Raw genomic sequence first — 25,758 nt, forward strand, 5'->3', positions numbered from 1 at the left:
TATCCTGTTCATGGTACAATATAATTTACTTCATAATTAATTTAACTTTTACCATTATCACTCTAAGGGTTCTCAAACAAAGGTCACGAATATATGCGAAGAATGGATACAATATGATTGTTTAAAGAGCTTGACTGCAGAAGGACATAATACAAGAGACAGGCAGGAAATGAGATAAATTTTGAAGATAGGAAAATAAGTTGGGGAGAGAGAAAGTGAGAGATAGGAAGAGAAAAAGAGATATTGTGAAAGAGAATAGATAGAAAACGGAGAGTGAGTGAGACACGATGATAATGGGGGAAATACAAATGAAATACTCGGAGAAAAAGAACACGCTGATGAATTCACATAATAAAAACTCAGTGTTCCACAACCAAACAACAAACACAAATATACATATACATGTATAACTTTGTACTTTTTTTTTGTTTTGTAGTACTAGAACTATTCAAGCGCTAGAGTGTACTGGCTGTATCTTTTTATCATCACCATTACAGAATATGACATTATTTTACCTCTTTGATATAATATTAAAAGCTTGAAAACGGGAGCAAATGAACTCGAACATTCTCGCCCTATGAAATGCATTTAGGTAGTGTATTAATTGATAGAGAACCTAATTGTACGCATGTTTGGGAACAATGGAGGAAATACATTTCGATCGTACTTCATTATGAACACCGACCGTTAGAGGGAAAATACTGTGACATACCTTGGAATACATTATACATAGAAAGAGCATTTATTTTAGCAAACATGTTTCGTCTAGGCCTTTGTAGCAAATTTGATTATGAACTTTAAAACAAACATCATATAATAGAGAGTGTATTCTACACAAATTGGTAATGTAAGAACTTTCTAATTACTGTAATTATGGCATGGACTAGAATTTGAATGAGAAATGACATGTTAAGTTTAATATTTCTTTACTAAATCCCCTTGAAACACTGGTCTGATAAAATGAATAAATCTGACTACTTGGGTTAACGACGATTGTACATTTTCGAAGTCGATGGCCGTACGTATAGACCGCATAGATAAAAAAGGAAAGAAATATAACCCTTAACTTATAAACAACCTACTTATTAGCACGAAATACTACAATAAATCGATGAAGCACAACACGCTTCAAAAGATCCTTTACAATTTGAAAGATTTCTCTTAATCTTTTATTTTCGCCACGGTTGCTGAATGTTTGGTTTAATATGAAATTGAACCATACTAAACGAATCCGATACACATTTGCTTATGTCAAGACATTTTAATTTATCTTTCTCCCCATTTCTACTGTGTTGCAAAGTACGACTAAATGTATAAACTTTCACCACATTTAAGAAATTTGGACCGAAATACAGAAATGGACTCGTCAATGCACAACATGTTTTCTTTGCACTTCTTTCTGAATCAAAATAATCAAACATGATAAGATGCACAGAATCGATGCAAGAAAATGTAGTAAATTGGTAAATGACAAAATATTATGAACACAGTGATTAACGTTACGACTTACATTTTTTTTCGTGACCTTAACAAATATACCCTCTTATATGATCTACCAGCAGCAACATATATATATATATCACTCTGCAGTCCTGCTCCCAGTTTATGAAAAATAGAATTGGACATGGGAAACGAATCACAAATGATCGGTGTTTTCTTAAATCATTGTCCTGATTTTGTACAATAACACCTGCTTTAAAGTTGTGTGCATTTCTTGTGATTTCAATCCCGACCATGCAGTTATGGCCTGGCATACATACTGCAAGCAATATGCAGGTTGTATGGACAGCAAGGTACGTGTGAAGAGCTCTCGCTACCCATCGAAAGAATCTCGCGAGAGTTGCTGGGGATGGGGCCGAGATTGACTCCAATCCCCATGGATTTACATTACCGGCTGTTGACCCGGTCCCTAGCTAGTAGCAGAATAGTCTTTCTCTGCTTTGTCTCAATCATTGGTAGTCTTTCTTCTTTAAATAGATAGCTAAGTGAAGGGGCCTCTTGTTGGTGAGAGGATGAACCACAGGAATACTCAAAACGTTTATTATGCCACCATGCTATAGCAATGTTAATGTTTATTCTAATATTTCTTCATTTTGACTTTAAGAGAGCTAGCTTTTTTCTGTACAGCGAGCCCAAGAATTACACGATTCCACCAAATACCTGATGTTAGTCAACACTGCAGACCATCTTGAAAGTATTATTGTGAGAAAACCTTTGAAGCTATAAGAGACCTCTTACTATATCGTAGCGCTATATGTTATCTACACTTTCATGTTCTCAATGAAAATTGTTCAAGAAAATGCCCTCAAATCCCACATCTTTCTCTTTTTGATATACTTTTCCATGAGTTGCTTCTACATTTAAGTTCGTATATAAAAGATAAGACAGTCAAAAATCAAAGTAGATTCTTGAACAACATCTTCAAAAACTAATATTTATAATCTGAATTAAATCAAATATTTGGAACAAGAATATACAGCATGGTTTGTTTGTCACTGCTGATTTGTGAAATAGTGATTTGTGGGCACGTCTTCTTACAAAATAAAACTCCGTAAGCTACAATTAAATCTATCATCTCCTACCTTGCATGGTCATTATTTCATTATTTCTGTCAATTATGTTATTCCTGGCTTGAGCCAATGCCGCCTCGTGTTTGCTCTGCAGAACCCTCCTTAGTACATCCATTGAGACAGGTTTAAACGATTCCAACAAAAACCCAGATCGACGGCTCCTTTCTGCAATAAAAAACAACAAATAAAGAAACAAATAATCAATGACATATCGGATTTGGTTGTACGACACAAAGTCGTGTCATAATTAAGTTTAAGCAAAAGAATGAGAGCCTTCTCACAGTCACTGATTGTTTCGTTTGCAATTAGAAGGCCTATAAGGTATACGAGAAAGACAAATATTTTTTTATTTTGTGTGTGTGTGTTTGTGTGTGTGAGGGAGAGAGGCTAATATGAAATCATAATAAAAATAGAATGGAAATAAAAGAGAAACATATATGTAGGGAAATTAGGGATAGCACAGGACAAGCGAAACAACAAGGCCAAAGAGAAAAAAGAGAAAGAGAAAGAGAGAGAGAGAGAGAGAGAGAGAGAGAGAGATTGACATTTAGGTAAGAACGTGAAATAACGAGAAAAAGGGAAGGGCGGATAGGACTGCCCATTCAAATATATTATATTTGATTCTCATTTCGATTCTATGTCACATTCATAAATTTTCACATAGACGTGTCTATGACCAGACAAAATATTATCAAATTACATACGTAAATAAAATAACAGATTCGGAAAGGCCCTAACCCTTGTTCAGTTGACAGTATGATATTCATATTCATCTCTCCTAAAATGAAATTAAACGCTTTTCTCTTCGAAATTTAAAGATATCTCTATAAATACTTCTCACAAAAAAGTGATGTGCACTTCAAAAGCTCTTCCGCAAAAAGAGCGGAAAATGAAAAATAACCAGAGATTTATATTGTTTCAAAGTCCATGTGTAATATAGTGACTAATCATTTTACCTCTGAAACCATGTTCGAAAATATTTGCTTTTTAAAGTCATAAATCTGTTACCTTTGCCTTATAATATATAGTTTATTCTAGTTAATGTGTAATGAAGTCACCGGCAAAACTCGGGTCGTTATGATTTTTTTCATATCCGAAATTAATTTAATACCTTACTTCAGATATTACAATTAAAAGATTTGGTAATCTCTCTTAATGTACATATCATAGGCAAAAATATGTGGACATGACACCTTCACTGACTTTTTAAAATATAATCAACAGGTCAAACGAAAAAATCACATTTATTCTGCACTCACCTCTTTTTATAGAAATGATCGAAATGCAATTTTTTTTTAGTTGTGACCGTGTTCCTACTCTGAATATTAGAAGATTGACATTTCTGTATTTTGATATGAATCATTTCAATTAGCATATGAATTATGTACAAGAATATACTTGAAGAGAAAGAAAGAGAACGTTCGAATAAAAACACGAACTTATGAATTCATTTTTATTGCTCTAAAGTGTAAGGTATGATAAAACTGATTTTTATGAAAAGCCTACGAAACAATACGACATCCGATTCCACTAGATCATACATGACTACAAGCAATAGGTGCTATATCGGCCAGTTCCTATTTAATAAAGCCAATGGCAATGCATTGGATTACATTACTGGTGGCAATGTGGGCTAAATCGGTTACTTCCGTTAATATTAACGGAGTTACGAAAAGGAAACAAATGAATTTTGAGTCGTAACTCTCATATATCTGTAAAGCGCTTTGGGAGGGCATGCATTCCTGAAGAGCGCTATATAAGAACGAACTACTAAATAATATTTTGAGATTGGTCAGCCTTAAAACCCAAGAAAAACACCAAAATTAGCATCCGGCGCTAGCTTTTCTATTTTCTTAAATATCCTTTCTTTACATTGTCCCTATTCACGACGTTTTTGCAATATGTTGAAACTACTTTAAAAATAGACTGGTCCAATAGACTGCACTCAGCTCTACACGTAGCTTGTGCATGTAAGAGATTGAAATTATGCAAACAAAAATAAACATAGTATATGAATTGTATTAGCAAAGTATGAAGTTATTCAGTTGTTCTGCAATCGTTCAAATATCAAAATGAGCGAGAGTGGATAAAATATCATCCCAAATGTGAGATGTGTCATATTAGAATGATACGATTAGATTGAATGTGCAAAACATCGCAGCCGTTTATTTGATACCTTCCTTGTGATGGGAGGATCTGAGGAAGCGTCAGGCTTTAGATAGATCCTTATCCCATTTCATTTTGTAATTACCATTAGTGAATAGTGTATGTTATCATCCCCTATGACGTGTATACTCACTTTCGTCATCTACTAGTAACGCCGTCGGGAAAACACAATCATAACACCGTAATGGAGAAATACTTTAAGGTTGTATGACGTCAGACGTTATGCCGCATATTGTATTCCAAAAGGTAACGAAAGGGTTGGTACCGATAAATTTGGAAAACACATAAAGAAAATTAAGCAGATCTGACAAACCATTATAATTATTTCGCGAGCGAAACCTGATCCGAATGATATACGCCCCTTCATAAGATATTCTGAATGAAATCTACATCCACATAAACAAAGATACTTTAAAGATTTCCCGGACAGGGAACGACTTAGGGGATAAAATCACCGAAAGGGGATATGAAAACGAATACCTCACTGATGGATATTAAACGGTAGACAAATTAAAGAGATTAAGGCAAAACACCAGTTGAAGACCACAAGATGCAAATTGGATTTTATTTCGAAACACCATAGGGTGTGTGGCAATCTCTAGGTATTCCTTAAAATGATTGCAAATACCCAAAGTCCCCTCTATTTCGGAATGGTTTTAAAGTTTTTTCAAAGAACAGGGAACATTCGTAGTTATTAGTTCTGTCCTGCCGAGTTAATCCCCTAGAGTGATATCTTATGGGGATGATTAGAATAGTTTGCTGGAGTTATAAGAAACTGTAGGAGCCCCGATCCTCTCATCCATTAAGAATGTCTTTTCTTTGGGAATACAGGCTGAAAGGGAGAAAGAGAAAGAGAGAGAGAGAGAGAGAGAGAGAGTGAGCAGAGAGAGAGAGAGAGAGAGAGAGAGAGCAGAGAGAGAGAGAGAGAGAGAGAGAGAGCGAGAGAGAGAGAGGAAGGAAAGAGAGATATACATGATCATCTTCTTTTTTAAATATCTTAAAACCTAGGTCGCAACGGATAAATTTCTTTAAAATACTTTCGTTGTACACAGTATTTCTATATAAATATCGACCTTGCTAATACACAGGGTATCGTTAGAGGTGTACCGTACATTTTTATTCATTGTTGCCCAGAAAAAAACCTGTTACATAAAACATGTATAATTTAGTTACAGGTGCCATGTAGGATGCCAGGTTGTACAGTGTGGGCGATTCCGTGCAATGTGTCACATAGGATATAATTTATGACCATTTATATCATCCAAAATGAAAATCTCTTGATTCGACCATTTACTTATTATTATTCTGGTATCACAGACCTCATTAATTGTCCATATCAAGAGATTAATCATTCTTGGATAAAACAAATGGAATCACTCAATATCATCCTCTTTATATCACGTGACTTAGACCCTGACTTATAAAAAAACGAGTATACATTTGCCGCTTTGCTCGTTTTCCTAAGCGGCAAATATTTTTTCACACTCAGTTATGGGAGGAATTAGCCTCAAACAGATTGTTGTCCCAGTAGGCAACAGCAAGGTGACGAGCTAACTAAATATTTAACAAATTAGTGAAATTTGACCTACAAAGTGATTAACAAATGGAACGGAAAATGGTACGGCCACGCATTCTGATATCATTTAAATCCCTGGGCGAAATTTCCTATCAGGATATCAGACTCCATGGTGACGCATCTTCATCCCCATGTGACACTAATATCATTAAACAAATACATTTTTACAAATAAATTAATAAATATTCTATTTTTTTTTGTCGAAGGTCGTAAACTTTCGTCTGATATCAAAATAAGCGGGGTAAAATATATATCGACTCTCAGAAAACAAATGTCATGTTATATGATTGTATATTGAATGCTGAGCCTTGAATCTATTTTACCATAGACTTCAAGCTGAAATTCGAGTGATATTAGTATTTTCCTAGTGTCTATAAATTCAAAAGTTTACAAGTTATGTGCTTCAAACTCATCACAGTTTCCTCGTAAGCCAATTTTCGTATATTTTCATGAAGCCTCACGTTCATGTATCAATGATTATGAAATGTGTATTGTTCACATAAATTCGTTATGTCCATTGCAACGTTCAGTTATATATCTAAAAATTATTGATGATCTGTTTTTCTTCAATATGGCCCTATTTGTTATCTGCAATATATAACCAGGGAAATGGACATGCTGATAATCAATTATATGTAATGACACTTCACTGCACATTGACGCATACATGATATATAAAGTTAACATATTCAAATGTGCTTTACTCCACATTAATTTAACATAAACAATTCTTTAGGAAATGCGCTTTTTGCTACATTAATCCCAAGAATTTTTATATTTCATATATTTTCGCTCAACAGATGTTCAAACGTTCATTTTAAGTGCTTCTTGAAAAGCAATTGCCTGATACAAACGTCTCTTCGGAGAAAGTTAAGTCCGTTACACAGAATTCAAGGAGGAATAGTGATGTGAAAATTGCTCATTGCAGACGACAGACGAGGCACTGATTCTACTATCGATGGTTAGGTGATCGATAGCTCTCCATTATTTATTGATCTTTTTCAATTTGCATTAAGTGGCAGATCAATAAATGTCTTCACCCTCGTTAGACCTGTCACTTTGGGGACTAAAGCACGTGCCCTATGGACAGGTCACGTATACCAGAATGTTCCTGTGTGCGAGGATTCCCGGTAAACGTTTGGAGAATGACCAACACGACCAATCAAGAGCATTACGTATATCTAGACACCCAAGACAACACAGTTCTATTAAAGTAATGACGCAGAGTTCTTAAAAATACAGCGTTGATCATGTATCATCAAAATGAGATTGATATCTAAAATTTGCTGTACCTAATCTCCCATATCGGTGAGAACTATCATTAAGACGTGGGATCGCTAATACGTCTTGGAGTCTACATGCTCAGTTAGCTCGAACAGTACTCTATCATAAACAGTCTCATGAACGTGTGATTCGATGTCAGTTTAATGACATTTTTATCATCTGTTCGATCAAGTTGATACAGACTATAAGATTACTGAACATTAAAACGACGATCGTCATTAATAACATTGCCTAGATGAGAGACCTGAGGGTAATTTGTTTGATGTATTTGTGATGACCCGTTTGCTGTGGCGTTTATGAATCATTAGTCATTCAATATCGAGAGGAATACATCAGCATCCTTGTTAAATCATTAAGTTCGTTATTGGATAAAGGGGGAATAGTCTCGATATATTATGAGAGAAACATCTTTAGTTCATAAAAGTTAACATCTTATGTGAAAGTGAGAGGATCTAAGGGAAAAGCACAAAAGAATACACACACTTCAGAGCTTCAAGCTTTAATTAAGTTAATAAATACGAATACACTTTAAAGTCTGAACTGCTATCTTTAAAGGCAAACTTGAGATCTGGTAAAAAAAGATACAAAATCAAACGAAACTTACACTGAATGTTCAAGATTTGCCAAACAATTTTGGTAGAAAATGTATACTGGCTGAGTAATGAGCATAGAAAGATAAAACCAAAGAGATACTACAGTTCTCTTTGCCAAGACTGGGCCAAATTTATTATGATTTTGATGACTCCAGAACCTTGCAGTACACACCAATACTTACATGCTACATGATCAACTTTTTCTGATCCATTCCACACCTTTTCTTTCACAATGCAATGGCATAACCAGAACTCAACTTTATCATTAAATAAATAATGAATCTAAATTGGAGTAATTACATGTGAGTGTAAGAATAATTTGGATGTTTTCCATTGCAGCTCGTTTCAGAACCTTATAGACAGTGTATGTCCCGTAAAAAAAGTAATACGCTTTTTGGAAATGTTGTCATCATTGTGATTATTATCATTGATGGCCTGTGGTCTAATGATCGAGATGGGGCGGGGTGTTGGAGGTGGGAGGGGCTGTATCATATTCTTTTCTCGTTGCTTTTTCTTCTCTCCTTGTTCCCTTTCTCGCCAAGGGGGGGGGGGGGGAGGGAACACGCCCCCATTTATTCCGCTCACTTATGATTTCAAACACGATTCTAAAGCACTCAGGTAATCAAGTAGCTGCACCGTCAACGGTATCGTGTATCGTGTGAAAAGCGTACATTAAAGGTAATACAAAGTTTTGGGAAATTTTGAAAATTGGGTGGATAGTGATTCTTTACAATTTTAATATATTTGGATGCCCCTGTGGATGTATTATAAGCACTAGAACATTTTGCCCCTAAACACTTCTGCTTTCGAGAAAAATTAAATATAAAGATTTACCGGTGCTCCCGGTAAATTTTGATAAATTTTAAATAGCACCTACGGCCGTACAATGGTAGATGCGACCATGCAAATCTCAGAATATGTAGTTGTGATATATAATTTCCAAACGGGAATAGCTAATCGGTTGATTTTAGTCAACAAAAATTGTTTGATAGCTAAATTAATATCTTGACCTTGGAGCTATACGACATAAAGAGTTTATTATTTACAATTTCATAACTTTAGACTCGATTTCAACCGCGACAACGATCACTGAATATTGTAGGATCGCATATATGCTTCCAATAATTATGTTAATTTGAACCAAATTCATGACCCCATACCTAACTTTGTATTGCCTTTACACTATTAAAACCTTGTACATCGGGTCAAACTTCAAACTTAATAATGTGATCAAAAAGAACAAAGCTAAACAATGAGTTTAAGAATATAATTGGTCAACATTATTATTCTAAACTAAGGAAATACCAAATCAAAGGTGAAGTACAAATAAACTTGTTGTATAAGAGAGAGAGAGGGAGAGATAGCGAAATAGAGAGAGAGAGATATTATGAGTATGCAGGCACACTAAGCACCAGGTTTACACCCTACTCTTTGCGAGAAGTGTAGAGTATCAGCGTGTACAGGGTGTGACTCTCCTACACACGGGGCTTCCAGCAAGCATTCTGTCCGAGGAACTGTTCCCCCTGAATCTGAACATGTACCGGAAACGGAGGGAATCACTATATACACACAACGCGGCGACAATCATAATTATTTGCATCTTTGTCTGCTCAGAGCGGGACTCGAACCCATGGGCATGACGAAATTCAGACGACGATCCAATTACGCCAGTCAATCTCCTTTTGACAACTTAATAACTCGAGTACAAATAGAATATAACAGGTTTATGATTCTATATGTATTTCCTTTCATCTTTCAAATTTAAAAACCGGATTTAGAATGTATATGAAACCGGAAGATACCTAAACCCTAAATCTTTGAACGAACGGTAAGATACAACTTGTAACCTATTGTGGGGCCTTCATCGTTTCTGTCTTGATTAGGAAACAACAGCCCCTCTAGAAATACGATCTGCGACTGACATTAAATTGAACCTTCTGGCTGCTGCCATCATCCAACAAAAACTTGTAATTCCCGATATTACTTTGTTACCTTAACATCCAGGTCGCTGATGCTATCTTGGTCAACTAATTACATCATTGTAGAGCATGCCTTCTAGCGTGCCGAATGTATATCAAATCGCTCTGAACTGATAACTAAGAAGCCTTGCGACATAACTGTCACCAATTATGTGATATCATCGTTAAGACATCCTATAACAGAATTCTGCCTGTCTCTTTTGAAGTGCAATTAGCAGACTGCCATAAAGACAACTGAAAACGAAGAATTTATAGATTTTTAAAACTATAAACCCTCTAGTAAAGGAAATGCTACCACTGTCCATGATATTATTTGCACTACTACTAAATCTATTTTGATAAGACATGTAAATTTTTCATTATTTCCACCATGTGTACGTTTGTGTCTGATTATTCTATAAGTCGACCTTGTCCCCTCAATGTAATCACGGCCTGATGTCGCGACTATTAGGTAAGAGGCCATTACTACTAATTAACTGATTAAAACAAAACCCTATAAGCTCCATAAAGCATGAACAAACAATTTTGTAACCCGCAGATAGGAAAACCTTTTTGACAACGTAAATTTGAAGAACATTTACATTTCAAGTTAATAATCAGTCTGTTGGAGATGCTTATTTTGATATATGTGATTCGGACTGTATAATTTGCCATGGGAGGAAAAATAAAAGCTACGTTAGCTCAGTGCATGATCTGACGAACATGTCGGCAGTATAGTAGAGATATCAAGGCTGGGGAAACATAAACCAGTCCGTGCTCCAACAAAATCCAATTTCCCCCTCGTTATGTCGACTCAGAAATTAATGCAAGCAAACACCACAAATGCACAACTAATTTCTTTGTGGAGTGAAAGACCAAACAGAGAGCGGGTTAGTCAAGAGCCTGTCATAGCCTCATCCATTCTGGAGCAGATTGATGGTTACTTTGAAGAGCAAAATAAGCACATGATACAACGTGGGTAAGTAATCACGCCTCCCACTAATGTGTGAACATAATATGAACGACGAGCTAAGAGCAATACCATGGCAAATACAATAATTGGAGGAGAGGGTATAAAAGGGAGGGAGAGAGGGAGGGAGAGAGAGAGAGAGAGAGAGGGAGGGAGAGAGAGAGAGAGAGAGAGAGAGAGAGATCAAAAAGAGAAATACAGAGACGGAGAGATTCAAGTGCGCCCTACTTTAAGGTTGTTTTTCATCCTGCTGAAGTGATCACGTAAGCTAGGCTAGAAATGGACGGAAAATCAACTTGCCTGGAAATGGCGTCTGTTTTCACATGACAATATGATGAAATAATCAAAATGTGTGATGAATGTGAAAAACACACGTGTTGATTAATCACCATAACATCGAGCCCTGAATATCCTGAATGTTGCTATTAGTTGTACATCGGCATTATTAACGATCTTGAACACTGCGTATTTGTTTCCATTGGTTGCAACCACTTGTTGAACCTAAATCCATATAATTCCTGTACGAGAACCACTACTAAATACACATTATCAATCAGTGATTAACGCCCCGACTAATGTGAAAGCAGTATACGGTTGAAAACACCCGGAGAACACCCCACTTTTCGTTACAAAAAATCTGAGAGAAATGCAACCAAATTTCATTTATCTTTATACCGAATGATGTGAGAGGTCTATTGAAGCGTTCGATTCCGAGTTCGAAACACATACACAAGTTTAGTATATCTAAATTATATGTGGACAAATCTAGATGTAATTTGACAAATATTGGAACTAAATAGATACAACTTGTCTGGTGAAAACATGAAAAACTAAATATTAGATGATAAGAAATAAAACCGAAGTTCACCTCCAGCAGTCAACCGTCAGAAGGACTAAAGATGTATGCATAATAAAAAAAACAAGAAACACATCGAAACATGGGGATGTAATAAACACAAATACATATATGTTTCTCAAAATAATAGAACATGTCCTAGATTTAGACATCTCAATTCTTGTTGATTGAATAGAATACTCAAACCACATCCGTATTGGGGGTCATCCTGAAAATAATCGCAAAAGACATAATTCTGAGGAAACCAAGAGACATCTCGCTGCCAGGAAACAGACCTTGATTTCATTCCTACCTCAAATTATCCTCATGAAATGAAACCAGGTGTAATATATTCTTCTAATTTGCAAAGTGATCCTGGTTGTAGATTTGCACTTGGCATCGAATGACGTGAATGAAAGGCTTTGATGGTGTGGACGTGATTTCAAACATGGTTCATGACGGATCTGTGACAAATCTTGAAAGTGATTATTTTCAAACATCTTCCTCTTTGGCGGAAATTGCAGGGACATGGATCAAGCACCAGGTTCACATGAAGTCGACCCGAGGCATTCACCGTATAGTAGGTATATGGTGATACACAGTGACTTATTGCACGGAAAGCTGTCCACTAAAAGCGTAGAGGCACATTGTCGCCCCGGGTGGGGGGGGGGGGGGGGGGGGGGGCTCGTGAGCGTGAGGGAGGCGTCTAACTTTCCTTAAGTTGACTCGAAATATTCACAGCATAGGAGGACATAAATGAACTTACTAAGTGGAAAGAAGTGGACATAAGCGTAAGGTTACATTTCATTGGGTGGGGGAGGGGGGGGGGGGGGGGAGTCGTTGATGCCTCTTGATCGAATATCGACTTTATAGTTTGTTTAAAAAAAAGGATACGTTTTGTGTGCTATAAATATCACTTCGTTCTCAAAATAAACTAAATAGGATATTAAGATTACATTGCCTAAACAGAAGAATATTTGGTCACCTAATTACCCGAATATGAAGTCACAGTTGCCTGAAAAATAGAATTTAGGAATTTGACGGGATCGAGTGAGCAGTACTGTACCTAATACACATGGGTCCATTCTATAGCTTTCCCCCTTTGATCGACACTTACCCATTAAGGTAAAGGGGTTTGCCTTACATTGATCAACTCTTGTTTCTGAATATCAAGTATCCTTGTATACCACTACACAGTTCATTGTGATTTGCGATTTGCGATCATTGCGATCTAGAAATGAACGAATACGTGCGTCGCAGAAGCCTACCAATAGGGACTTTTAGATTTGCACGTCAACAGCTTTGACTGCAATGTGTGACGTTATTTTAAGGCACTGCGCATGCGTTACGTCGTCTCAGTCGGCGATCGAGAATGTGTCAACCTTGATTTTCCTAAATCTAGAACATACATACATACATACATATTGATATTTATACAGCGCCTGTACATGCTCAAGGTACTAGTATACCGCGTGCGCATAAAATATATAGTTCCTCAGGTAGACAAAGGAACATCCCTTCCCTGCTATATGTAAAAATTTGTAGAACAGGTGTCACATGCATATTCACCTGTTCTACACATTTTTACATAATAGCAGTGAAGGAATGTTCTTTTGTTGAGGGTAGAATGAGGAACTGTATATTTTGTCCTCTTTCTTTGTCCGTGATGTTCATAGTGTTACTTCCTGCATGCATGTATATCGTCGAAGATTTCTAAAAGATTTCTAATTGTAGTCAACATGGGCAGTTAAGTACGTTGATACGCATGATCAGTCGTTTTCTCGTCCACTCAATCTAAAAGTCCCTAAAGGCCCGGTCACACAGCCCTTTACGGGCGTATCGCGGCCGAATCACGGCCAAAAATTTCTGCCCGTGAAGCAGACGCTGTTGGACGCTTTGAGGTCGCCATAAAGACGCGATACAGCCGTACTTTACCCGTCGTTACACGCGGTAAGAAATTCACACGCGGTTGGCCGCGCGAAAAAGTTTTGGGCTGCCCAAAAATTTAGACCGCGGGTAATCGCGGGCGGTACACGTGGTGCACACGCGGTAAAGACGCGGTACAGACGCGGTACAGACGCGGAACGAACGTGCTAGGACGTGCTACGGCCGCGGTTAAGACGTGGTTACACGCGGAATTGGACGCGAAATTTTAGCGGGTAATCGCGGGTGGAGTACGGTCATATCACGTTTGTTCCGCGTCTGTACCGCGTTGTTATCACGTGCATTAGCGTGTGTACCGCGTGTAAGCGTGGTAGGCCGCGGTACCGCCGCGCTTCACCCGCGATAAGGACGCGGAACAGTCGCCGGCGTCTGTTCCGCGGGCATACCACGGGTAAACCGCGGGTAAGCCAATTTTGCACATTTTTCCACCACGGGCAACCGCGGGCAAAATAAAATCGCGAAATTTTACCCGCGATACAGACGCGAAAGGCTGTGTGACCGGGCCTTAACGTCGAAAAGAAAGGCTCCTTACATTCTATTTGTTGAATGCTTTACTGTGTTTATCTTTGATAAATGCTATTTATATTCCGCTTGGAGAAGTGATATGTCACTCAATGGGCGTCTTTAACTAGAAACACCTTAAAATGCCTGAAGCTTGGTCATTTCGCCGTGAAAATTGTATAATATATTTTGTTTAATGAGATATGCTAGTAAACATATAAGAAGTCTTATTAACACCTTAAAATGCCTGAAGCTTGTCCATTTCGTCATGAGATTTTAGAATATATTTGTTTAATGAGATATGCTAGTAAACATACAGGAAGTCTTATTAACATCTTAAAATGCCCGAAGCTTGTCCATTTCGTCATGAGATTTTAGAATATATTTTGTTTAATGAGATATGCTAGTAAAGTCTTATTTTTGACAATATTTGCCAACGGGCTTTTCATGCACGCATAATTATGATGATTATTTCAATAGTATACCCATCATAATCAGCTGCTAAAAAGATATGCATGAATATTAATCAAATGGTAAAGCCTTTTTCCCCCTACGGTCTCGTTTTCCAGATGACAGCCAACAAAACGGTACCACAATCTAACAATAATATATTCTATTCAAAATAGAACAAAAACATTGTATATGGAGATTAAATGCCTTGTCCTGCAGTCATGCATTTCATTTGTCTCACATTTCCTGGGGGATTTCTAATCAGTAGGTTAAATTTCCTGGACGGATGTTTAAAATCCAGATACATTAACGCTACAACTGCTCGAGGAAAGTATTGACAGCGTAAACAATTTCACTGATTCAAAATTAATATTGGATTATTGTCTAACATAAGAACATGGAGAAACTCTATACTCCCACAAACTTTAACCCCTTTAATGCTATACATCTACTGTAATCACGAAGGCAAAACGAAATTATTTAAATATCATTATATATGCGTTTTAGATTTTGTTTTTTACTTTCATAATAGTTACGAAGAAGTATTGATTTACGCAGAAAAAGTTAAGGTTGGCAGTGTATATTAATTAGATGAAATCGAAATGCAATTTAATTGCTTGTTGAGAGGCCTGTATGCTAAGGGGACGTTTGTATAAGAAACTTAAAACAAACGTAAATATCTAAACATTTCATTTTAAGGGGATATATTCACTAGGTATGTCATGTACGTGATATGAAGTCATTGCTCATGAAAAATTGGACTGATTTTGAGTCACAACAGTTTTAATATAGAGGAAAGGGAAATCCAAACAAGATATTGAGTTTCTTCGAAAGAGAGCAGAAAAAAGAGTGGTTAAACTTTAAGCAACCTCAGATAAACGACAAGAACGTTATTTCTTTTAGAAAGTTAACATAACTATATGTTTAGTATTAAAATAAAAAATGGCGAGAAGGTACATGTATGTATACTAGAACCAATATAACAACTATATCATCTATTTTTTTTTTACTACAGACAAAATTACCACATTCTTCCTTTTTTAAGTTTATGATTGAAAAATATATTTTCTTTTATTATAAGATTTGCCAAACATGCTTTTTTAATTTTGAGCCTCAAGATAAAAATTATGCAGGAGAATTCATTTTCGATGTAAAACAAAAAGTCACGTAAGCCTGAATTGTCTGATTATTTTTCTAGTTCACCCAATTCAACTTATTGTTTTCACAATGGCTAAAACGATGGATTGTTTTTAATCAAAGAAAAGCTTTGGCAGATGCGCATACCGGAAAACCACTAAAGGAATGCATTTTGGGATGGTGCATTTTTTTTAAAGACGGAAAAGTAATCGATTTTAATCTCAAGACTTTAGTCGCCCAAGGCTTCATTTTCGTCGAAATTTGCAATCGTAGAGATCTGTGTTTGAGAGTCATGATGTATCGTTTTACAGGGCGACAACGAGACACGGGTTAGCACTTGCAAGTATCGCATATTTCCCATAGGGTTTATATCCAATTGTTTTTATATCAACATTGATACAGCCGCGTTATTAGGGGACATGATAAAGTAATATATAGCAAATAGGATTGAAAAGCATAATCTCCTTGAGATACAAGGACGAAATTATAACATATAAAAAACCAGTGTGATTTTATAGAAAAGGGATATAAAAATGAGATAAGCATTTAAAAAAAAAGTATACAAAGTATAATCTAAGGATTGGTATAACGACAAAAATATGTCACTTGGGGATGAAACAACTAATTTGTCTTAACGTGAAGATCTTTGAGGAATATATATATAATAATACGCGTATATCAAAGTTTTATTCTCATTATTTTGCAAACATGGTAACACTGAAGTTTAATCAATATGAGTCAAGATGATGAGATAATACTAAAAAGAGCAATGATTCAGATTGACAGGTTGGAGCAACATTTTGAAGATAAAAATCTTTTACGGATGAAGAAAAAGATGAAAGAAACTTGTTTGGTTGAAACCTGAATCGAATTTTACGTTGTGCATTTGCAGCATTTGCATTCAAATGGGTCCTTGGACAAACAAAATCCACGAAGCTCTATTTTCCCTCTGCATGATGTCATGAATTACTTAACATCAAATAATAATATTCAAAGTGCATGTAAATTATAAAACGTTCCATACTTTATAAACACTAAGCGTTGATCCATTATTACATGACTGTACCTACTTTTCTGTAAAAGACAAGGTATTTTTGTATTTGTTATATACTCACCCATGTCGTTATAATTATCACCATAGAGATACTCCGGTAACGTCTTATCGGGTGAGAGTAGGGCACGAAGCATGAGGTAATTATCAAGAGCCGAAGAGCGAGAAAGCTGACGTGAGCTCTGTTCTGCAACAGGTTGGCATTGTCCCAACCGAAGAAGAAGACAAGCTGCTAGCAGGATGGCTGTACTGAGCTGGCAAAGTGATCGCTTCATCATGGACAAACGAACGGCGACGCCCTGGATGATCAGTGAAAGGGAAGGTGTTCAAAGTGTGTCCTCAAGCGTTTCCTTGCTCAATTGATACGCCTTGGCAAATTTAAGCGGTCTGAAACATAAGAAGAAAAAAATGTTGAATGTTCTATCCAATATTCTAACAATAATCTTCATAAAATTTTCTATCAAATATTCTATTTTTTTAATATATATTTTTTTTACATTTTTTATCAAATATTCTAGTAGGCCTACCTTAGATATTATACAAAATGAAATAGAAGATGCTACATATATTAGTTGAATATCTGTTTACGCAGAAATGCAGACGAAAAACGTGTCTGGGTACATCCTAAGAGAATGTAGGTTGTCAGTAAAATGCAACAGCTCTCGATTTATTATGAGGAGAGAAAAAAGTAGCCGAAAAGCGATACAGGAAAGCGATACAGTTACCGGAACTTCAAGCTCATGGGATTCAAGTGTGGACTTGAAAAAAAAAACTGTTAAAGAAATTTATTCCAAGTTCATGATCTCTCTCTAGAAGGTGATTTGTAAGAATCGCCCGTCTTTTATGCACCATAAACAACAATTACACACGTGTAGAAAGTGACGTACTGTATTTTATTTGCCATCAAATATTGGAAGAGAGTGAAAGAGAAATAGAGATCACGACGGACTTTCAAATTAACTCAATTTCTATGGCTGTGACGGTGTAAATTGATAGTTCATTAACGGTAATGGATGACATGTGGTGCAAAGAAATAAATGGTCTCGATACAATTTTACAAACACACACCCACACACACACACACACACACACACGCCAACAGACACAGCCATGCACTCGCAGTTAAGATATACGTATAAATGTCTAAAAGCTTTTATTTGAGGAAAACGGGAAAAATATAGGATGTAAAAGTAACGAGTTATATATTCTAAAACTGGCTCCTTCGCTCGGTGTAAGAATAGTCTGTCTATAAAAGAACATTATTCTCGAGCGACCAACACATTTACCTACATCGTGAGGAGAGGACCACTGCATGGTTACGGATTCAAACCACTAAAAGTCTAAAAAGCTGCGTCGATTGGCGCAGAAAATGGAAAGGGGTTCGTCCTGAACAGAAAGATAGAGAGAGAGAGAGAATGAGATGGGGCAAAGAGCTATTTAGAGGAAAGAGAGAGATGGGGGCAAAGAGCAATTTAGAGGAGAGAGAGAGAGAGAGAGAGAGAGATGGGGCAAAGAGCAATTTAGAGGGGAGAGAGAGAGAGAGAGAGAGATGGGACAAAGAGCAATTTAGAGGAGAAAGAGAGAGAGAGAGAGAGAGATGGGGGCAAAGAGCAATTTAGAGGAGAGAGAGAGAGAGAGAGATGGGACAAAGAGCAATTTAGAGGAGAGAGAGAGAGAGAGATGGGACAAAGAGCAATTTAGAGGAGAGAGAGAGAGAGAGAGAGAGATGGGCAAAGAGCAATTTAGAGGAGAGAGAGAGATGGGCAAAGAGCAATTTAGAGGAGAGAGAGAGAGAGAGAGAGAGATGGGGCAAAGAGCAATTTAGAGGAGAGAGAGAGAGAGAGAGAGATGGGCAAAGAGCAATTTAGAGGAGAGAGAGAGAGAGAGAGAGATGGGCAAAGAGCAATTTAGAGGAGAGAGAGAGAGAGAGAGAGAGATGGGCAAAGAGCAATTTAGAGGAGAGAGAGAGAGAGAGAGAGAGATGGGGCAAAGAGCAATTTAGAGGAGAGAGAGAGAGAGAGAGATGGGCAAAGAGCAATTTAGAGGAGAGAGAGAGAGAGAGAGATGGGGCAAAGAGCAATTTAGAGGAGAGAGAGAGAGAGAGAGAGATGGGCAAAGAGCAATTTAGAGGAGAGAGAGAGAGAGAGAGAGAGATGGGGCAAAGAGCAATTTAGAGGAGAGAGAGAGAGAGAGAGATGGGCAAAGAGCAATTTAGAGGAGAGAGAGAGAGAGAGAGATGGGGCAAAGAGCAATTTAGAGGAGAGAGAGAGAGAGAGAGAGAGATGGGACAAAGAGCAATTTAGAGGAGAGAGAGAGAGAGATGGGGCAAAGCAATTTAGAGGAGAGAGAGAGAGAGAGAGAGAGAGATGGGACAAAGAGCAATTTAGAGGAGAGAGAGAGAGAGATGGGGCAAAGAGCAATTTAGAGGGGGAAAGAGAGAGAGATAGATAGAAAGAGAGAGAGAGAGAGAGAGTTGGAAGGAAGATGAAGACGAAGGGAAGAATGGGTAATGGACCAATTATGATCGAAGCATAGGACGATTCTCAGGAAGTAATAAGACGAATGGAAACAAACCACTTGTAAAACGAACAACCACTAACTTCCATTACTCGGCTCGCCAGAAAAACCAAAGATTCTCACCTTTAATAATGAGATCACCACTGTCTGCCGAAAACCACACGTACATTTAGAGAGAGAGATTTACTTCATGAAATGACTCAACTTGTCTTCTTTTAAAAAACACTGATGATATGTTACAGGCGCGTACGCGGGGGGGGGGGGGGGGGAGGGGGGTTAACCCCCCCTTGGTATTTTTATGTGTATAAACGCCCCCTAACAAAAACCCCAACCCCCCCTTTGTTTTTTTTTGTTTTTTTTGTTAATAATAATTAAAAAAAAAAAAAAATTATTCCCACGGCTGACCTAAAAAAAGGCGACCTTACCCCCCCCCCCAACGGAGCAAAATGTCAATTTTTCAAATTTCGAGACCCCCCCCCCCCCCCAAAAAAAAAAAAAAAAAAAAAAAAAAAAAAGTGTCCTCTTACCCCCTGGTAAAGACCGGAAATTCGAATGTTAAATGCTTCATTTCTTTCGAAGAGGCAGACTTTCCCCTCTATTCAGAAGATGTACCCCTCTGTCTCCTTTGTACTCAATACGATATTTTGAAGATAAAAACATAGCAAATAAATAAAAGTCTTGTCTCTTTTCTCTAAACATGAGCACATTTCTCATATAATAAATTGATTGAGGGTTAAAATCTAAAATGCAATAAGCTAGAATTTAATTGGGAAAAAAGTCATTATGTTCATTATTAATCAAGCATTCTGACTCGTCAGATACGAATATCAGCATAAATCATACTCAAAACAACATTGAGGTTGGCAATTTGGAACGGGATGACCATCACGATGTCATCCAATCATAACACAGAATGCAACAGATTGTGATAAATATTGATCGATGTCGGGTGATCAAGTGATTAGAAAATTTCCAGAAGTGTGCAGAGTCTTATTTTGGCTCAGCGTCGTGCGCACGTGCAACTGTCCCATGTTTCGCGTTGCCGTTGCGTAACATGGGTGACATTGATCTCTTCTCAGTAACTAGTAGACCTTTAAGAGTGTGTTCTACGCGATTCCCTTATCATTAATCAACCTCAGCGGAGAACAGGAAGGGAATTTACTTATCCCAATTTTACTGTGTGAATAAGCACACGTACACACGCCATACCGGTCTTTTTTAATGTCTTTATTTAATTAGAATACTGTTTAAGTTTCAAGTTCCAGTTTGTTACACGAAGGATACTAATATTGTGTATTCATGCTGCGTGTCTGAGACACGTTGCTTTCAAGATCTTACAAAATATTTGTTTTGATTCAATTCCTTATTGATGAGCCAGAAGGCTGTTTTCTACATAACATTTTTACATTTATACCCATAGCTTTAGTCACAGCTCGCGTTAGGGTTCGTAGCAAACGAATATTACATACACATGTCCTCCTCTTCATATCCTAATAATTATGGCTTCATTTTTGTTTAATGCACCCAGTATGATCATAGAGCTTGGTGGAACTTTAAATGATATATGAACATTTAATAATAGTATTGATACAAAATTAGTTGAAATTAATTGAGATCAAGACGTATAAATTTAGCAAGGTGTGGAAACATTAAACTCCAAAAAGTACATTCAAATGAGGGGGAACAAAAATATAATTTATGAGACATTTTTTAATTCGAATTTTGAATTAAGACCGTTGGTATAACAAAATTAATCTACGAAATATAAAATGTAAATTACAATTAGATATAAGAAAGCAATATCGATCACATAGTTTAACACAAGGAATACATTAAACGTTCGTGTCGTATCATATTAATCATCCAAAAACTGAACCTAAAATGCAGCATTATTTTCACTGAGGGTATGTGTATAATGTATGAAGTATTATTTCCCTTTTTCCTAGATTTTCATTCCGCTAACGTTTTCAGAAACTGTGACACATGTGAAGGCCTAATGAACGCGAAGACACGATCCGCACCTCATTGCTTATTGGTGCTTACAATGTCACGTGACTTCTGGGAATAAGAAGGCGTCACTACCGGTTGTTGACGGTGCTATATACAGCGTTCTGTTTTTCTTTATCTGTTTGTCATTTGCCTTCACCATTGATCTGTCTGTTGTTTCTCTGTAGCTGACGCAAGCAGACAAATAATGACTAGGTTTATCCTATGAAACCACCCACACCAAGGGACTATTTTGTTGTTCTCCTTCCACGCCCCCTTCCACTCAGCCTACACCCACGGGAAACAGCTAGGAACTAAACACTTAAAAGAGTCAATGTTTATGTATGGTTTCAAACCTAACATACTATGCAACACTAAGCTTTTTCTCAGGTATGAAGAGAGTGTATCAAGTTCATCAATTCCCGGTAGTCGGCTTGCCTGGTTGGGAGATTATTTTGGATTGAGTCTTCATTGCAGACACTTTGATCTGGTGTGAAGTTCAATATAAAATCTAGCATGGAATGACCCATTTCTGCCCAAACGTCTAATATGACCAAAATTTCGTACACGCCATTAGTATGCAATGATATTTTACTAATTATTATTTACAATTTAACTAATGCGTTTATACCAATAGATCATTCTTCTCAATGTTCTTTGCTAATGAATTAACTAGAAATTAATTTAGCCGTTTAATAAAATTCGATGTTTAATCGGCACTTTGAATTCAACGCTTGTAGAAAACTCGTTAATATCAGCAAACTGTGAATTGAATTAAACATAATCATGCAAATCGAATAATGGCAAGACATAATACTTATGCAGTTGTGAAAACTTTCAGTTTGATTGGTAAATTCCGTTTACGATTGATTGAGCGAATACATGGAGTATAATAGGTCAGTTCGCGTGTGTGTGTTTTTTTGATATCATCAACCAAGGACCTCTGATTACAGCTAGAATCATAAAACAAGCTCGCACAGATTTTTGAGAATTCGACGCAAGGGATATTTCAATACGGTATTGTATATCCCATAGAAATAATAATACGTCACTGTATGTTCGGACATTTCTGAAGGGGAAGGTTGAATTGCATATAGGTAACTTTCCCCTGGAAGTCTTTATGATCGTTTTGTAGATGATGAGAAGGATTAGAAAAGAATAGAAACACCGATCAAAATGTAGGCGTACATTTTGAGGTCGAGAAATATTATGCATCCCCCGGGGATAGTTGAATGGAGATGCATCCTTCCACCATCTCTCCTGATTCACATCGCATCTGAAGTAGCAGAAGCGCCATTAATATCGGAAACCATTATGCAAACTTCAAGTGTTTTCACGCCTTATGACCTTATACCACTGCTATTTTAAGATTTGAATTGTACACAATCATATAGGCAGAAACCTTCATAACTATGTGCTACCAAGGATTCAGCTAACGCGGTTATTTCATTAACATGGTTGTAAAATCTGTCATCTAGATAAAATAGCAAAGCTCAAATTTGATATTCGTCTGGCCAAACAATGAAATATCGCAACTAAGCATTATATGATTTGGGTGTGTCATGTACATGTGCGTGCATGTGCGCATGGGTGGTTAGGTGGGTTCTTGTAATGGGCTGTGCACAAGCGAAATTCTTGACATGATATATTTATTCTTTTCTGCAACCATATTTGAAGCTCTACAAATTTGAGGATCACATTGGATTGGAATGAACTTCACAAAAGCCCTTATCCTTACAAACTGATAAGGTTGCGTAAACTCGAATTCAGTTAGCTGGATATATTTATTGTAAATTTTGAACACTTGGATATGACTTACAAACTCATAAGGTTGCGTAAACTCGAATTCAATTAGCTGGATATATTTATTGTAACTTTTGAAGAGTTGGCTATATGACTACACCCTTTCAATCTTCGTTGCTAGAGGCACATGAGAAGGAAGGGTCTGGAGCATTCACCTATAGCACTGGTAACCTAATTCCATCCATTATGCCTCGTTCGATCCGGACACACATTTTCTTGAAATTGGATGCACACTGACTTCCCTTTATTACTTCAATATAGAACTCATCACGAGCACTTAAAAATGCTGATCACAGACGGCGTTCTTGGACCTCAAAGAACGCAGTAATGGTAGAACAAGTTTGTTCTCTCTCTTTTTGTCTTCTCTCTCTCTATAAACCTTTTTTTCTCTCGTCAATTTCTATCACTATCACTTACCCACAGCCCCCGTGTTTATTTCTCTGTTACGATTTCCACTTAGAAATATACCTTTTTGCTTCATATCAACATTTCCTTCTCACAGACATACTTTAAGTAGACATGGAAACGGAAAATGTATACGGTAACTTGATATATCACAACTACCATGCGACGATTGAATACGGTAACTTCATATATCACGACTACCATGCGACGATTGAATACGGTAACTTCATATTACATCACGACTACCATGCGACGCTTGAATACGGTAACTTCATATTACATCACGACTACCATGCGACGCTTGAATACGGTAACTTCATATTACATCACGACTACCATGCGACGCTTGTGTACTGGTAACTGAAAAAATGCGTAACCTGTAAATTGTATACTATAAACTCATTTTGAAGAACAAAAGCACACTGGGTAGAAGATGGTATTCCGAAGAAATTTTTTTGTCTAAGAATTTTTATCTGGTATTTTCATTTTAATGCTTTTCATTCGTCTAAAATTCAGAACACTGTTTTCGTCCACAATTTCAGAACACGAAATGTTAAAAACTATCTATGCTTCTTATACTGAAAGTATAGTGCTATATCACTTACTTCAAGTGAAAGCAGAAATTAATCTTGATTTTTAAAAATTTGAAAGAGAGAGAGAGAGAGAGATAGAGGGAGAAAGAGAGAGGAGGCAGAGAACACGAATACTAACAGAGTAGCGAGAATTATTTCGAATGATATTGAAATACAGGCATAATGGTCATCCCATTTGCTAGTATTTGCAAACCCTTTTATGATTTAGGTCCCTCTTTATGAAGCAATGAAAGACACCGTCGCCCTGTTAATTACAACGTTCCTTCTACCTTAATTAATGCAGACAACTAAAATTAGCAAATTTTCAAATTGATCACGAAGAACTGCATCACCCAAGGAAGTGCGCCGTAAATTGTTTGGAAATTCAACTCCGGTTCTGTCTCGTTGGTTGTACTTGTTGGCGTTTGCCTCATAAATCCATAGTAAAAATGCGGCGAGCGTTGAGTGTTTTACGTAACGTGAGAAGATTAATGTCTATAAAGAATATCCAGGAGGAAAAAATGGACATGATGGAAAAGTATGGTAACGGGCTCAAAATTAATGAAAATGTATTATTAAATATTAAAAGCGATGACGAGAGACTCAATTTAAATTATGCTTGTCCAGGTAACCAAGCAAAAAAAGACACATCAATATAACAAGAACCGTTTCGCCTTTCTTACTATGAGGCAACGTTTATATTAGCTTGTCTATTCTACCATATTAACAATTGTTATTCCCTTCTTGGGGACTTACGTGAACTTTTACTTATAATTCATATTTTTGGATTTTAAGAATAACATTTCCTGTTTTGAGATATTCTCGAGCTCTCATACTTGGCCTCTGTCCATAGTAAGAGGAAAGGATATCTTTAGATTACATGGCCACAGTGCTTTTGTTTTTTTCTTAAAGTACAATGTGTCAGTAATGCTAAAGGCGATAATATTCTTTTCTATCTTCAATAAATGCATTCCCCCTATCCGTAGTTTTGAAAGAAAGTCAGTTTGTTGCCTAAAAGCTCATTAATTCCAGTTAATTTCTACTTTTATCTGTTTATCCACGCTGAAAGCATAAAGCCTACAACCGTGGATAGATGTCTCATCTTTGATGAAATTGAAATGGTATTAAAAACTGATGTGTTTGTTTTGCTATTTTAGAACATAAATAAATTAAAGTTGTAACAACAAATTGTTCAAAATCAACTCAGAAACAGTAAATGATACCTAACGTAATATAGCAAGGTTGAAATGAAGCGTTCAACTTAAATTTTTGAAGCCAAAATTATAGGTGTGTTTAACTTGCCCCATTTTCTAGCATGTGTTTACTGGCGTTTAGAAAGTAGATTGTTCAACATTTTTACAATTTTATAATCAGCTATATCCTTTTCGATGTTTTACGGCTTCTGATAAAAGAATTTAAATCGACTTTAGCAAAGAAAAA

The 25,758-nt window shown here is 36.8% G+C and overlaps 1 long non-coding RNA gene across 1 annotated transcript; it reads right to left on the minus strand.

The window, feature by feature from the left end:
- Positions 1–482: 482 nt before the first annotated feature.
- Positions 483–17,643, minus strand: LOC105446297. The gene is made up of 3 exons (XR_004062100.1): positions 17,563–17,643; positions 17,100–17,422; positions 483–2,735 (listed from the first exon to the last, which is right to left on the minus strand). It is a non-coding gene; the product is annotated as an uncharacterized LOC105446297 (long non-coding RNA).
- Positions 17,644–25,758: the final 8,115 nt, after the last annotated feature.

Source organism: Strongylocentrotus purpuratus, unplaced genomic scaffold (genome assembly GCF_000002235.5).
Source record: "Strongylocentrotus purpuratus isolate Spur 01 unplaced genomic scaffold, Spur_5.0 spur5_scaffold_7, whole genome shotgun sequence".
In the NCBI taxonomy this organism is placed as follows: domain Eukaryota; kingdom Metazoa; phylum Echinodermata; class Echinoidea; order Camarodonta; family Strongylocentrotidae; genus Strongylocentrotus; species Strongylocentrotus purpuratus.